Source organism: Pagrus major, chromosome 23 (genome assembly GCF_040436345.1).
Source record: "Pagrus major chromosome 23, Pma_NU_1.0".
Taxonomy (NCBI): Eukaryota; Metazoa; Chordata; class Actinopteri; order Spariformes; family Sparidae; genus Pagrus; species Pagrus major.
The window spans coordinates 22,478,558-22,494,930 of record NC_133237.1 but is presented as its reverse complement, the minus strand read 5'-3'; positions in this window follow the sequence as shown (position 1 = coordinate 22,494,930).

Sequence of the window (16,373 nt, the reverse complement as noted above, 5' to 3'; positions counted from 1 at the left end):
GATCAATTACCGCTGCCACTGTCTTAAAACGAATCCCAGAGGAGTTGGGCGCCCATCCTTATCCTCCTTCTCCTTTTTGTGTGTCGATTGTGAGAGGAGGAAAAAAAAGGAAAAAGTCCGACGCTCTCTCCGTGTCCCTAAAAGTCTCACCAGCGCTGCTCTGCTCGCCTCCGAGGGGATTTCGATGCTCATCCCACCTTCCCTTTCATAATGAAGTTGTGAAGATATATGCACTTAGGCAACTGGTTATAAATATTTAATCATGTCTCTGACGTCATGCACATGATCATAATTCTATATGCGTTTTGTCTTTTAAAGGAACATCCTGAATAATTTTGGTAACATCATATTTGGAGATTCAGAGGTGCAACATTTGGGTTCGTGAGTGCCAGTAATTTGTGTTGAAAATCATTTTGAGCATTATATCATCACTTCTGGACAGCAGTATAGAAATATCATGTTGAATTTCAGAGGAATTTATGGTTTGAAAGCAGCTATAAACAGATTTGTAATCAATGTTTCTGCTGTGTTGCTGCATGTTTGCTTTCCACTTGAAACAGAATGATTCATCAAGGCAGCAGCTTCCCCTGCATGTGGAGTGTTTTCTCTACACAAACCTGGGCACCAGCGGCCTACAAAAGTCAAGATCACACTTAATCCTCTGAGTTGCCGCTGTGTGAGCTGGATGCAGGAATGCAAAGTGTTGTGCTCATTCAATGTCACAGCTAAAGTTGGCTTCATTACGGCGGAGCGAACATCTTCTTTAGTGTCTGGATCAACAGCAGCCGCGTTGTTTTCATTTTTCTTCTGACATGTATACACCAAAAACATTCTTCACAATATTACAGTGTCTTGACTCAATTGCAAACCATCCAGCTTATGAAGCCGAGTCTACGGTGGCCCTGAAGGTCGAAACACAGCATTACAGACAACACGGTGACATTTCACAAAATACTAAATTTCACAAAACACTATTGCATTACAGAAAATGCAACATGTTGAAATGTTCTTGTTTTCTGAAATGCTGTTGTGTTTTGTGTAATGTTGCTTTTGTTTTGACCTTCAGGGCCACCGTATGAGTCTGACATTTCTGATAATACAAGCCACTTATTAAAACATCACAGTACAAACAACAAGAAAAAAAAAATCACAGCAGGCAAGTTAAAATAACATTCAGATATGTTTTTTTCCATCTCTGCTCACCTCTGTCCTTACTGTCCCACATAATGGACAGTAACCATTCATGCATCATCTTTGCTGCTGCCGGTGCATTTACATGTGGTGGGCTGATGTGTGGGTTGACCTATGATTCATACGTCAGTGTCAAATGCAGTGGTGACATTTTCGGTGGCATCATTGTCCACTTCCGTGTCCATTCTGAACTCCTCTGCTCCATCGTCAAGTTCAGCCTGATGTACTCAGAGTAAGTGGACTTGCAACATTTTGCTCTACAGCTTGGTGGTGGTGCTGTCTCGGTCTCAGAGCCCAGTTATGTCCCTCCTCGTCTGAGTGCTCCGAGTCCTTTGATGGTTCATTTTTAGCCTCCTTTTGTCTCGGTCTTTGTTCAGTATGAGGTTCTTCAATTGGGAAAAAAACTACATGGCCTTCATACTGCAGTGGATGATTCTGCCCATTCAGGGCTGCAATCTGGGCTGTTTTCCCCCATTTGATAGACCAAAATATGTATTTGATCGGAACAATATGAGAACAATTTTCCAAAATGTGGACATCTCAATGGCCTCTTCACCAGGATAAAGACTGAATTTTGCATTTTTTTGATCGGATTCTGTTTTCCCCCTTCTGTGTGGCACTACAACACAAACTGCAGTGACCACACTTACAATGAAACTAAAGCCCCTTTTAGTGCCACATTTGCAGCCAGGTAAAGGCTGCAATCTGCTGCCTTGTCTATGTGAAACGGAGGTGTAATATTCCTCCTTTGCAAAAAAGCCGCCACTGGGGTAGGCGTAAACATGTGACGTGATGTGAAGCACGAAGTTGGGCGTGAACTGTGACGAGTGATCTGGTTATTGACGATTCTCTCGGCTGTGATGGTTAGCATCTCCCGGATCTCAGCGGCTTTCCAGTTGCTCATCTTGATGTCCGCGGATGAAGTGATGAACTGACTGCTGTGATCAGCTGTTCCCAGCTTTTAAAACTCCCGGCTGTGGGTCGCACAACAGTGCATGTCATCGACACCTCCGCCCATGTCACGCAATTGCCGGCAAATCGACGCCTTGGATTTACATAGCAATGGAGGCGGCCAGCCATTGTCCAGCCAAATGTGAAGCTAACTTTGACAGGCAAGAAACATTCTCTTAGCTTCCTAAATTAGGTTGGGCAACATTTCTTGACTCTCATCTCAGTGAAGCAGTCAGCAGAGGAACTCTTTTACTGAGCTCCACCTTGTCATCCATATCTCTCATCATCTCCTCAAAAGGTATTTAACCTTTATTGTGAGTCCTACTGTGTACCTGTTGTTGGATAATACAGGCTGAGACCAACTTCAGCCCAGCACTGAAGGAGACGTCTGAGCCACTGGCACCTCTTAAGTGTGGGCAGTTCATCATCGCTTAACAGGTCACTGATGGGATTGATTTTTACATCAGGTATGTTTTGGGACTACGATGCCTCACTCATGACAGATACTTGTGCTCTTGTGCCCAACAGGGCTCGAGTCTTAATGATTTTGCGCCAGACAAAAAGACTTCTCGCCTCGCAGCTGTGCAAATTGCTGGCGTCTTGTATGAGAGTGGTCTGAGTGAGAAAGGTTGGTCGTGTTTTAAATTTGACTTTCTGAAGAGTGGTGAGAGGCCACTTTTTTTCTTTTACCCCTGCTTAGGCTGCATGCTTATAGGCTCTGTTGCTCCTATAGGTTCAGGCTTGAGTTCGGGAATGAAAATACTTCAACTGAAAAGCAATTTCAAAAAGTTTTGTTCACCCTGTAACGTTTTTGTTTCAGCCGTCTTCGTAGTCACATTCATGCACGTGGTGCCGCATACGTTATCCATGATGCATTAGGAGTTACTGTAATCGCAAACTGTGATTGCAAGATAGTTCGCAGAGGTAAAATGAAATATTCAAAAGCAACACAAATGTGGCTCCAAATAGGAACAATCAAGAAGAGAAGTGCAGAGCAGAGGACAATATTTTAAACAGGCCTGTTGAAACTCAAGTTGACAACAATGCACAGGTTATAGTGGCTACTTAAGCAGCACCTGCTAACGTTAGCAGCAAACAACTGAAAACAACAAGGAGATACAACTCAACGTCAGTTATAGTGGTGGAACATGGAGAGCCTAATATTTTCTGAGGTGGTACGTGATGTAATAAGTTTGAGGAACACTTTCCTAAATGTTTCCAGAAACCAGCCAAATCCCAGTCACAACTTCCACCAGTTTCCCCAAGTATTTTCTGTTTCACCCCTACTCTGCACCCCTTTACCCCCCAAAAATGTTTCATTACCGCCGTTAACCTCACACTACCCTCTGCAACTAGTCTGCCATTTTGCTTGCAGCATTGTGGCGCACACAGCTTTCTGTCACATTCTAGCGTGCAAGTATATTATTAAACAAAATGTTAAAGTAATTTAGTACCAGAACCACACATGACTGAATCTCCCTGTTTGCCTGGAACGGGCTCTTTTCATGAAGTTTGGGATCCGTTTGCTGTGGTTGTGTGTTGTATGGTTGCTCTTTGAAGCACCGCCTTAGCAACAACAAGGATGTGAGGCGCTTAGAAGAAAAAGAATTCAGAGCTATGAAAGTTATGTGGCAGTATATTCTTACTGCTTCAAGGCAAACAAGTTCTTAAAAAAAAAAGCAAAGCACAAAAAGTGAAAGAAGTTGGTTTTCTAAAGGATTAAAATGATGAAAGTGTACTTATACCGCATGAAAGTAAAGAGCAGGAGAAGTGTGAGGAGGTGAAGGTGACACCACTAGAAAATGCAGATACTCATAACCAAGTTGTTCCAGCCAGCTCGTTATTAATGCAGTACACCTGCTCACATTTGACATTAAAACAACAGAAATGAACAGAGTAAATGAAACAGGATGTTTTCATGAAACGTTTAAGGTTTTGGCATCTGTTTTTTTGGGAATTTTGTTTATTACAAATTGAGGAAGGATGTGAAGCAGTTTTAGAGAAAACAAGAGAATCCTGTTCAGGATTACTTTGTGAATATTGTCACATTTAACAAATGAAATATCTGAGATCGTGGCTGCCTGGAATTTCCCACAACACTGCTGCACTATATTCAAAGAAATAAAAAAGTGGCAAGCTTTATTTAAAAAAAAAAAATCTTATACACTTTTTATGAAGCCATGCATCAGGCCCCTTGAGCAGGCCACCAGACAGCATCGTTTCGCCTGCAGCTCATGTTGAATGATGTCAGAAAATGCAACCAGCACCAAAATGTTTGATTTGGACTTGGACACAAACAGCTTTTTTTTTTTGGGGGGGGTCTGTTGTTAATCACTTCTTGTTTCTCTGGAATACTTTGCACTGAAACCAAATAATAAAATAAAAACATTAAGATAAGATTATACAACCACATCCCTCAACTCCACCAATAAAGTCACATTTCCAATGTTTACCCCTACCCCTCTTTTTCGAGTGCCCCCTTGCCCCTCAGAACAAGCGCTTAAAGGGATAGTGCAGGAAATCATCCACTATGAAATGAGACAACCCTTCAAGACCTTCATACATCAACAGTTGTCGTCAATGGCGACCTGATATTTCCAATATGCCGTCTTCAGCTATGGTGATTTCTCATGTGTTAGTGCTGATGGTATTATCACAATGGCATTTACCATTTATCTGATGGAGACTGAAAAGCTTAGAGGCTCGCAATTTGTTCACAACTTCGAATCATCAATCAAGTCATCAAATTAACATTAGCATCCCGTGCTCCTACCCTGCCATGCACACATCAGCTATAACAATTTAATGTTGGCTAGCTAGCTCGTTATCTTGCTATAAAGAAAAGGGCCGTCATATACTGTAACAAAAGAGAGTTCTCTTAACCCTCAGTTCAAAGTGTGCCTCTGAAAATCCTCAGTTAGGAGGGTCATGTAGCCCTAGGACTTTTTCTTACCCTTCTATCCCTACAACTATCAAGATAAAGTAGTATAGGGACAAGGGGTGTATTGGGCTTAAAAGCTGCAGCTGTGAAATCAGACAGAATTGTTGTGATTTTAATGAGCAACTGAGGCTTTAACATCATTTTGGTTGCAAGCAAGCGGCCTATACTACACTGGTTTTCAATCCTGGTTTTGGGGGCCTCCTGTCCTGCATGTTTTGGACGTTCCCCCTCTCTAACACACCAACAGATGATCAACTCGTCATCAAGCGCGGTGAAGCCCAATCGACCCATACGTGAGAATCAGGTGTGTAGGGGCAGGGAAACATTCCTGGGCCCCCAGAAACAGGTTTGAACATCACTGCTGTACCAAACTATCCAAAAAGTCTTCAAGGAAATATGATCAGCAATCATGTAGATCACATAAGTCCATCAAGTTCAAATCAGCTGAAATATGAAACAAAAATATTGGGACCAAACTGTCTTACAGTGAAGACGGACAGTAAGACGCCTGAAACTGCTTCAACTATCTTACCCTTTGCTGTGTTGATGTGTCGCTCTCACACTGTAGAGATTGGGCCAGGACTGCAAGGACACTCATATTTGTTACTGGAATGAAGGAATGTTGACTCACAAAAGAAGCGATTTTTATTTATTTTATTTTCTGGCTTTTCTTTGAGTCTCTTTTCTTGTTCCCACTGTACCTTTTCCAAAAGTATTTTGGCTTTTTGCTTCATAATCTGCATTCACGGCTGAGTGGTTCAGTCTCCCAAGCTTCAGGAGCAACAGAATTAATTTGTAGTTAGTGGTTAAAGTTCTATCAGCTGGCAATAAATCCTGTTAAGTGACTCATTGCTTGTACAGTAACCTCACATAGTGACTTTACTGCTGTACCAGTACTTCAGCTTTCAATCCACACACACACACACCCCAGAAAGACTCCCTCACCTACTTAAAGTCTGCTCACATGGACAGCAGATACTAAAAGGGCCTTTCCAAAATACTTCCTAGAACACTTACACTTACGGACAACACTGCACTTGTCTGCTCTCACATCCTGCACACAGTGAAAGATGAACTCCTTCCCCCAGAAAAGCATCTCGGGACTGTAAAATAATTCACTGCAGGATTTTCATTGTTCTTCTGTTTTTCTAATGATGTCTATTCAGGACTTAAATCTCACACTGAAATAACTTGTGCACTTTGTCCCATTAAAACTCAGGAATATGTGAAAATACTTGCAATCCCACCTGGGAGAACTTTGACGAAGCTGAACTCTGAAAAGTTTCTCTTTTTTTGTATTCTGTGCAAATGTATGCAATTCCAATGAGTGATGGAGCAGAATAATATAAAACTATTGTTTGATGTGTGCAGGTATCCCAGAAATTGCTCCTAAATTACAAGCTCCTGCAGTACGCGACAGTTTGTCTTGCAGCAAGTTTTCAGAATATATGACATTTGTAGGGCACCATCCTGACTTTCATGCCGCGCCTTTTGTACTTTTGTTCATACCGATCCTCTTCACAGCCAACACGACACAACCCCGTACTTGATTTTATGCAGTCTTTTCATGCTAAATTAATATTATATCAACGTAGCAATCAGCATCAACACCTTTTTTCTGTTGACTTGTGTTGACCACTTGCTGCTACGTGCCAATTAACCTCAATCTCTTTGCCGCTACGCTACTGCTGCTGAACTGCCTGCTGTACCCTGGCTGTAGCTCCTGTTTTTCCAGCAGAGAATATTGTCCCCGGGGATTCAAGTAATCTTTCCCTTTTAAGTTGATATAAACCGCTGAGAATAAGCAACCTTGCCAAGCTTCGGCGCAGCAAAGCACCCCGTGGTAATGAAACACCTTCCCTTTCTTCTTTCCATGGTCCCATAATGCCAAGGATATCAGGATATCTCACTTTTTCCATTTAGTTTCTTGCTATTCAGAGATTATAGGATCACAGTATCAGTATGATATCAGGACTTGACAGCATTAAGTTATTCCACCCACTCTATGTTGAAAGCCTGACATTATACGGCTTATGTGGCACACTGTAGGCTGCAGTTTTGTAGATAAACTTGAGAAAGATGCCAGCATAAGGACAATGACTATTGTTTCTTTTTTTTTGCAAAAAGTTTGACAGCCGTGATGAGTTTCAGAAATGGTTATACAGTAAAATGTGTCATCTTTATTTGTGGTAAACACCCACTCAGTGTTTCCTACAGATTCCTATCTGTCTGGAGGCAAATCAGATGGGAGTCAACATGACTGAGAGTCTTCACAAACCTTCAGCCTAAAAAATAAAGAAATCCACCGGGGATAGAGTCAGCAATTATCTGCGAAATAAACTGTAAAAACCAAAAATGGTTACCTATCCTGTGTGAAAAATACATGCTGAAAATATTGACATTGTTCTGTATATTTCATGAGAATTAAGACACAAAAAAGCCACATAGACCCGTATAAAAAGGGCCAGTTTGTTGGATCATGCATCAAGTCATGCATACAACATGATGACATTGCATGGTCTGTTGTCAAAAACATCCAGTGGTTTCACACTAACAAATGTGGAAACACAGTACTGAACAGGGGTCAATAGCTTGACAGCCTTGTCACCTAGCTTAACTCCAGCACCATCCCCTCCACCTCCCAAAAAATCATGTCATAAACATGTAATGTGAACGTATGACACATGTTGTTTAAATGGCAATTTGGTACATATAATATATACAATTGTGAGCTTATCAGGGGTTTGCAGAAAGGTGAACGTTGGGCAGCCTTGCCTCAGGAATTAGAGTCTATCATTGTTTCGATCCCCGAATGTAAAAAGTATCCTTGGGCAAGATACTAAACCCTGAAGGCTCCTGATGAGCAGGTTGGCACCTTGCATGGCAGCAGGTGAATGTGCCAAGTGTTGTAAAATGCTTTGAGTGGTCATTAGACTGGAAAGAACTATATAAATGCATGTCCAAGTCCATTTAACTGCCAACATTTTATCCCGGTGACTCGGCTGCTGTCCCCTATAAATGCTAATACAAAAAACATGTCCATTGTCCAATCTGGGCTACTGTAGAAACATGGCGGTGCAACATGGCGGCGTCAGTGGAAGAGCACCTGCTCCCTCTGTAGATATAAAAGACTCATTCTAAGGTAACAACGATTCTTAGTTTCAGGGGATTGTACACTAATGAAAACACAATTAAGATTATTATATTAAAATTTCTGCCAGATCCTCCTAAATGCCCCTGAATGTTACACACTGGACCTTGACGTTAGGAGTAAACCATCTGCAGAGGTCTGAGCAGCTCTTTTATTATACCAGTTAGGAAATGATAGTTCAGGGAGAAGAGCGGAAAAGAAGATGCACAAAAGCAACCCTGGGAGTTCCAGTAATGGTTTGTTTCTTCGTGAATGCACTAATGTTTTTCTGAGAACATACATAAGTATCCTGGATGTTTATTCCCCTCCACTGAATCCTTAACAGTGTTATACAACGACTGAACAAGGACAGTTCATCAAAATGTCCAAGCTGTGTTATAAATGTTGAGATGATCTTATTGCTGCTTCTTCCTGGAGGAGATTGAAACTCTGCTCTCTGTTTTAGTTAATATTCGTCTTTCTGCCATCAGTCACGTCTGACTGAACTTAAAGGGCACATGCAGGTCAATCTTCTGCATGTAGGTGTAGGTGTTTGAGGAGGAACAAGTTAACTTGTTATCGCACTGTATAATAATAATAACTGATATTTTAACAGTTGCTTTTTCCCTCCTTTATTTCTATCACTTAGTTAGCAACTGTGTTAAAGCTTTCTTTGCACTTGGTAGGGGGACATGGTTTTTGCCTGCTGTAGCGATTCTTCTTGTTCATACGCACTGTTAAAATATCCTTTCCTTCTATGCTTCCATTGTAAATGATGGGGAACAAAATCCACAGTCTTTGTTCTGTGCAAAAATGTATTCCAGAGCTTATCTGAAGTTAATATTAAGCTTCAGCAGTCTGACTAAATCAAACCAAGTGGGGATCCTCCAAATGTACTGCTTTTTTAGTACAACATTGGTGGAAAGGTAGTAAAAGAGGAAATTTGGTACTAAAAAGACCAACTTTGGAAGATACTCACTTGATTTGTCTAACTGAGACTGCTGAAGCCTTAAATTAGCAGATAGAGTTTGGAGTGGGCTTTTGCACAGAAAGAATTACTCCTCAATGAATTACTTTGGAAACACAGTAGGAATGGATCTTTTAAAGGCCAGTATAAACAGGAGCTATGTCACGGTGAATTTATCTGCCATCGTGAAAGACATTTTACTCAACTTGCTGAAAACACAAAAAAAGGTAAACCGTGTCAGTGCAACCAGACTGCCTGGTGTGCAGCCTGTTTTCTCTTCTGCAGGACTCAGAGTATTCTGCCTAAGAAACATTGTGATAAAATGTTTTGTGCAGTTGGACCTCTATTTCGTCTAAAAATGAGAAAAGGTATTTTTTCCCCATCAGACACATGCTGAGCGTTTTCACTGACGCTGCTTTCACTGTGAAACCTGTAGCGTGATGAGCCTCTGTTAGGAAAATCAGCATCACATTTCAATTTTTCACAAGTGAGTCTTTGCAGGTTTGTGTTTAAATAACTATTACTATTTTTTTCCCCCACCTTCTCCTGCATGTTCTTCTTCACTTCCCTCCTCTTCCTTTGTTGCTGATGCTCTGAGAAAGATAACAAAAACAAAAGCCAAGCACTGACGAAAGGCCATTGAACAGCAGGTAACCCCTCTCCTCGCCAACCACGGTGTCGGCTAATTGCTGCTGACATTTTGCCCATGTTGTTGTTTCAATCAAACTATTCTGATGCATTGCTTCCTTTTGTTTCTTCACAAAAAAGGGGTTTAGAAAGGCCATCCTCTCTGAGCATCTCGATATTCGACTAAATCATCTAATTATCACACAGTTTGCTTTGACAGTACTCAGCAGTTACCTAAATACAGCAAAACATTTCTGATCCTCTTCCATGGAGGTAAAACACCCACAGATCTGGCTGCCACCATGTTGAAAAAAGACTGTCAGGAGGAATCCCAAAATTTTAACTAATTAGTTACAACTAAAAATCACCTGTCATCCCTTAGGAAGAATATTTATGTCACATCCTCCCTATCCACAGGGATGCAGTAGGCAGCATATGCACCCTGGGACCAACTCCAGATCTTAGCCAGTGCCTTGGTCAAGGCCATGTTTTTGATGGTGGGGAAAACCAGAGTACTGAGAGCAAACCCATGCAGGCATGGGGCGAACATGCAAACTCCACACAGAAAGGCCCTGCTTCACTCTCTAATGGAACAGCAAACTGCTGCACAGTTGTTTGATGATAAGCATCTCATTCTGAGCATCTCTAAACTGAGTTGGCAAGTAGTTTTACTGGTTTTAAGTTGAGACACTGCAGGTGAATGGGGTAAAATCTTTAACTAAGAGATATCACCATGAAACCAGTTGATCATTTACATAAAGACAGTTATTTTGTGTGACGTAGTTGTTTGCAGGGAGGGGATCTCATTTCATCACATCTTTTTTTTTTTTGCCTGTAGTGTCTCCTTCAGCACAATTAAAATAGTCCTCTGTCACCGACTAATTTCCATCGACTCCATTTTGATGAACAGCAGCAGCTCTCTGATGATTGACAGCTGCCATCAGAGATGACATCAGCGTTGATAAAAATGAAGCCAATTATTTGCTCCGAGCTCCTCTGACCACAGCTTCTCACTGACTGAGACAAACCACATGGCTGATGGATTCGGTGTGTTTTATTTGGGTTTCAATGACACAGACGGAGGGCTGCTTTGGCAAGTGATTGATCACTGTGTGTAGAAGGCTACACCTCTGTTTCTGTTGCCTAAATGCAACAAGAGTCGATTGATGGCTGCGGAGTGGATTTCGGTGGCTCTCTGATTTGTTTTCTTTGATTGCATCTCCACAGATGTTTTCTTCTGGATGTCCAGCGGCCTGTGAAAAGCACATAAACACTTAAGTACCTAATCCCTGCTGTTATTCTGAAGCTCAACAATCCTAAATCCAAATAAATGAGAACTGTCCCTCAGTGGGACCCAGCATCGATGAACAGCCTTGGACGGGAAATGGGAAAAAGCACTGATAATGTCAACAAATCTCTCTGTGCAATCAAACTTGTTACATAGGAGAACAACTGTTCGCCTCTAAAGGAATGAGCTAATATGGATCCAATCAGTCAGTATTATAATTTAATATGATCAATATGCAAACTTGAATTCCTCAATGTCAAAGTAAAGAACCAGTGTTCTCACAAAGACATCGAGTTTGGTTCGGCAATTGTAGCTGCTGTGTCTGTGGATGCCACCTGTTGCTAACATCCCACATTTCAGTTTGGTTGTCTCGTTTGCGGCCTCAAGAGATAATTAACAGTGTCACATATTGATTGGAAGGTCCTGCGGCGTATTATGTCCGACAGAGATGAAAATATTTAATTTGGTGATATTCTGCTTCAAGCAAAACTGTGGAGTGTTTAATTTTCACAAAGGCTGATGTGACCGCATGCACGGAATATAATGTGAAGCATTTATAAGTTCGCCGCTCTTTCCAATCAAGCTGTCTCCCAAACGAGAATACTGAGCAGGAAAAACATGAAAATGTTTTATTGGTCCGCTTCTACAAATATGATAAATCAAGTGCTAAAACTCCACATACAAATGAGAATGTATTTAAAAGTTCCAGGTCATGAAACTAATTTCTGAAGAACACAAACAAGTTAGTAAATACAAAGGTTAATATCAAATAATTGGTCTGTGCCAACTGGTTAAATCACTCCCTACCTCACACAAGGTAAAACGACATCTAGTGCTTTACAATATAACCCTAATCCTACGTACTTGTGTGACTCATGAACTGATTTGTCTTTTCTGAATTGCAATCAACATTACTGTTTAATAGTTTTACTATTAAAAAGACCGGAGCTAAAACAGAGCGATCAGTCAGAGGGTGAATAGAGGTGCTGCAGAACTGGACTGTATGAGAAAAAGAGTGGTTATCAAAATGAAAGCACATAAACATTTTCTACGAGACAACTGAAATAAACATAACATGCTTTTTGATCCACTACTGCTCTGAACATCAGTGTGAAAATTCATTTAGATAAACTCCTGGTGGGGCCAGTTCTCCAGTCAGACGGCATTAAACCACCACAGAAGAAGAGGAGTTGGTTTGTCTCAGGGGGAGTCAGACATATTATAACCATCACCTGCCGAGGAGCATCATAGTTCACCAAGTTTGAACTCCATGCAAGGCTCACTTGCTTCTGTAATTTAGTATATGTGTGGCCGCTCCCTTTCATGTTGATTGGGAGCAATACCAGGATCTGTAACTCACAACTCAACTCTTTTACTTCATGTGTTTTGGTTTCTGTACTGAATTCCACAATGCTTCACTTCTGGCATTTATAGTTTGTGTTTGGCAGTAGTAGTTAAACATTTCAACAAATTTGAATCATTACTTGTGTACATTTGTTTGCCATGGCCTGCGAGCCATTCATGAAAGCATCAATCTGGTATAAAGAAAAAAAACAAAAACAAAAGTTGTTACTTTTTGGCAGCGCTGAACACAACTCATCCTTTTGCCCAAACTTAACTGGGTTTGGCTGCATTGCAAGCAAATTGCTGGTCATGTTGGCTGTTGAAGAGAACGGAGGGGATAATTCCTGAACTGGCTGTTGATCAGAACCCATTCAGACACTCTTTCATCTGTCAAAAACAAGTAGCTGCTCCTACAGTGTCTTCTGTGCTGTGTTAGACTTTGGTCTTAAACTTCTTTGAGGTTTGGCAGCTGGTGCTGTGTGGAGAACTTAGATAATCTTTGGGTTTCCTGTTTGTGGTCCACATACATTTTTCTTATATTTGTTTTTATCATGTTTAGTTTCCATCCTCTGTTCTGCCCCTTATTACATTTCTGCACAGATCTGTAATGACGGAGCTGACGGAGATGGGCAAAGCACCTATCTGCCGGCGTTCACACATTAATTTTTAAACATACCCTATACCGACTACCCCTGACATGCTCCTCCTCCTTGAACAGTGATTTCTGATTATCCTGAGGAGCAGTTAAGATACAAGCACGTCAGTGCAGGAGCAAACAAACAGAGCATCACACTGCGAAAACAGAAGTGAGACCTCGGCTGCAGCATCTCCTCGAGAAGGTGTTAAAAAATAACTCCATGTGTTCATGCGAAAGCTGGGGTTAGACATCTGTGATATGCACCGAGACGTAACATGCAGTGCAGTGCGACTCCCCAGCACTCAATACAGGCTTCAATATGTTTTATATATTTAATTGCAGTCTTTTATTCCTTTAGATATAAGATGCTGTTACTCCTTCTCCAATCATGCAGAGGTTTGTTCCAAAGCATCTCAAACAAAACAGGTGGAAAAACCTGAAGTGAGGCTCTGGTTCATAGCAAGTGTACGAAACACTAAAAAGCTGGAGCTTGAAATTCAAATACAGTGTCATGAGTTTGATTCTACTTAACAGGAAAAGCCAAAACAATATTAGAAATTGATCTGTCTCATGTAAAAAAAGGAAGCGAGATTATTTGGTATTACTCTCACAAACACCAGTGTATTAATGCAGATCCCATATGGAATGGCAGAGCACTAAACCATATCTATTATTGAAGCGTGAGGGAGAATTTTTAGAGCACTCCTGCCATATTCATAATTTATATTTAAATCCTTCTTGGTCCCCACTACATATTCAGATCTCATTTACTGTCATCCGTGCCGACGCGGGGCCTTTATCCTCCAGGAATCTGGTCTCAATTAATGTTCTTATCGAGATTTAGGCGAGGATTTGAAAGGAAAGGTGCTTGGCAGTGACCATGGAAACACGCCGAAGAAGCAATCTGTGTGTTCTTACAGACATCGGAAGAATTTAATTGTATGGCAGTGCTTTTCGCTGCCTTTTTAAAAAAAAAACTATCTGTGGGATCACACCATGTCCACCATGTCGCCTATCAGAGCCCTGTATGTTTTATCAGCAGCTCGGTTAGTTATGGCACCACATGCACCATACAGAGGACTTTATCCGCAGGGAGCTTTAGGATCGGTGCATAAATATTTCATTTAAACAAAATTGATTGTTGCAAATACTGATGGAGGTGTTCAATTTTCCGCCTAGTTTGTTTTTCACAGAGGGCTGACTCTGCATCCACACCGCTGCTGCTCCGCTGAGGGGAAACTCCACACACAGCCAGCGTCTGTCAGAGGAGATAGTGTTGCCTCCACATAGAAGAATGAAAAAATGGGGGGAAGAAAAGCTTCAATCATTCATCACTTCTCCCTGCACCAGTGTCACAGGGGTTGGAGATTCAGAATTCAAAGAAGAAGGTTCGGGGGTTGCTAAAACTGCAGAAAACAGAGCCGGATGTTTTTGGTGATTTGTCATAGTTTTTGCGTGGTAGACAAAATTGTGAAGTGCAACAATTTGGCTCTGCGAAGGATCTTCTATGACCACAAAATCCAAAGTGTCAGATTTATTTTTCACTTGTGTGCTTTTGTTTTGCTCTCGAAAGTTTCTGTTTTCATGCCATAAAGGAGGCAAAGCACAGGCTGCAAACACAACCAACAAGCAGAAAAATGGAGAAAAATGAAACAAAAGATCATGTTGAGCAAGTTTCTTTGCTAAAAAACAAAAAGTTCTTGAACATTGCTCAGGGAAAACAACAAGCTAACATATCAGATGGCCAGCTAATTAGGAGGCTATTAAACAGGGAAGTATCATTTCTTAAATTACCATTTTTTAATATGATTAGAATTAGAAGCATGTCTGCAAACTAATAAACACTCAGCTAATGTTCATTGCAATATCTTTGTTTTTACAGATGTAGTTTGTTGTGTGGAAGAGTTTGTTCTTCTCCCCATTTGCTACTTGTCAACAGATGTAGGGCACATCTGTGATACAAATGAATTATTTAACATAAGCAAATGTTTAACAGTAGATTTAATTATGAATTGAAGGGATGCATATTTGATTCCTCCTCTTTTTTTTGCTTGCACCTCTGAGTTTTGCTTTAAATCTCTGCAAACAGAAGCTGTGATGCAGGATGTTACTCCTGAAGTGACCAGTCATGTCTATCATTGTGAGATGGAGCAGCTCAGCAAACAAAGCCTTAATACATAATGAATAGTATTGTGCTGCTTGTAGCTGATAAACCAAACCTTCAAATGTACCTCCCCCTTCTCCTCAGCTCATCAGGAAGCAGAGTTTACGCCCCCTGAACACAACTGCCAGGACACATCAACTCTTCAAACTCGTGCAGCAGCTGAGGGAGAGTCATGAGCGAGGTGATGCAACTACAGCCAAAAGTGCAAGTGCTGAAATAATGCTTCTGTTTAGTAGTTATAAAGTTTTGTCTTCTTTGTGATATACGCAGGCTTAAGGACTCAAATGTACACATTTATAACATGCAGCAACGTCAGCATTGACATTGCCTTTCAAGGATATCAGGAGCAGGGCAGATGGTGAAATCTCTCACCTCAGAGGCGTTCAGCCAGTTTGTTTGCATAAACGCAGAGTGAACTGGGGACAATAGCAAGGTTGTGTTCTATATAACCCACAACGCTTCCAATGTAGTAAAGGCCTGCAGGGACCAGCAGATATGAGGTCAGTGAACACAGCACACCTCAGTACGCAGAGGTTAACTTGAGGATATTCATCAGTGGATGGCTTATGGGATTTATTGAATTACCATACATGCTGTGGAGGGAGTGCAACAAAGTTTGTGCTCATATAGTGTACTTACTACAGTATGAAAGACCTCCAGGGCCAAGGCTGTCCTCTGAAGCGTCCAGTGAAGCGATGTCCGGTTTTGATGACGCCGGCACAGCTGGATCTGCTGCTGAAAGCGGCCAGCGATTAATTTACTTAATCACCGACGAGCAGATTCATTCAGTTCAACCACTGTCAGCAGTTCAGCTGATGAATCCAATTAGCCAATGTGTATTCATTCCAGCTGAGACTTGTCAGCTAATCAAGTCAATCATGAATGCCAGGTACAAGGCCTGTATAAGTGTCAGACAATGCTCGGCCAAAGTCATATTCACTACTAGAAGTCAAGATGTCCACTGAGACAGTAGCTGCTGCAGTGTGGAACATGCTCCAAAATTCAAAAGGTGCAAGCCAGAAGCAGGAGAGCACAACGGCTGTGTGAAATCCTGTGTTTGCTCGAGGTAATTATCACAAAAACCCTTAAGATTTAATAGCATTTAAACACACAACAAACAATGTCAGAAAGCA